This window comes from Octodon degus, unplaced genomic scaffold, assembly GCF_000260255.1.
Source record: "Octodon degus isolate 3935 unplaced genomic scaffold, OctDeg1.0 scaffold00001, whole genome shotgun sequence".
Classification (NCBI taxonomy): Eukaryota; Metazoa; Chordata; class Mammalia; order Rodentia; family Octodontidae; genus Octodon; species Octodon degus.
In genome coordinates, this window is record NW_004524577.1 from 35455887 (window position 1) to 35456635 (window position 749).

Here is a 749-nt window from a genome sequence, read left to right on the forward strand (position 1 = left end):
TTTTTTTAGTGTATTTGGTTGGTACAGGGTCTCACTAGGCAGCAGACTTATAGTGATCCTCCTGTTTTCAGCCTCCCAGCACTGGGATTATAGGCATTCGTCACTACACCCAGACTCTGGGGCTGGCTCAGCCCCGGCGGGCATCTGGTGCAAGGGATGCAACCCCGGCCCCTGCGCTTGCCCAAGCTTGCCTAAGCAGGCACTTTAGTCCACTCAGCTATCTCACTGGCCCCGAATACCTTTTGAAATTGTATTTGGGAATCTTATTCTGCAAATATCTGATATAAGATGAAAAATTTTATGTGTGATTTGTAAGTGGAAACCGCAGTGTCCTGCAATAGATAAAGAACACGGTACATGCTTTCTTCTATTCACAGAGCATGAAAAGCCTCTTACGTGCTTGGCCTGTGGACGATACTGATTTTACAGAGATCAGCAATATTGATAAAATCCTTGAATCCTGGAACTTGTGTGGTGAGAAAAATGAACTGAAACGAACACTAAGTAAACACAGTATAAGCATATGGCTGCAAGTGATGGTTAATACTACAAGAGAAAAATCACTCAGAGGAGGAAAAAAATATCAAAGATGTACAGGATCGTGGCATCTTTGCATCTTACCTGAAGCTGTGGCGAACAAAGGATGTGGTGCAGGAGATGAGAACCAGGAGGCAGGAGAGGAAAGTGGCATAGCTAAGGCCTGGCAAACGAGGCACAAAGAGATGTGCATAGGCAAAGGGGGAGGTGGC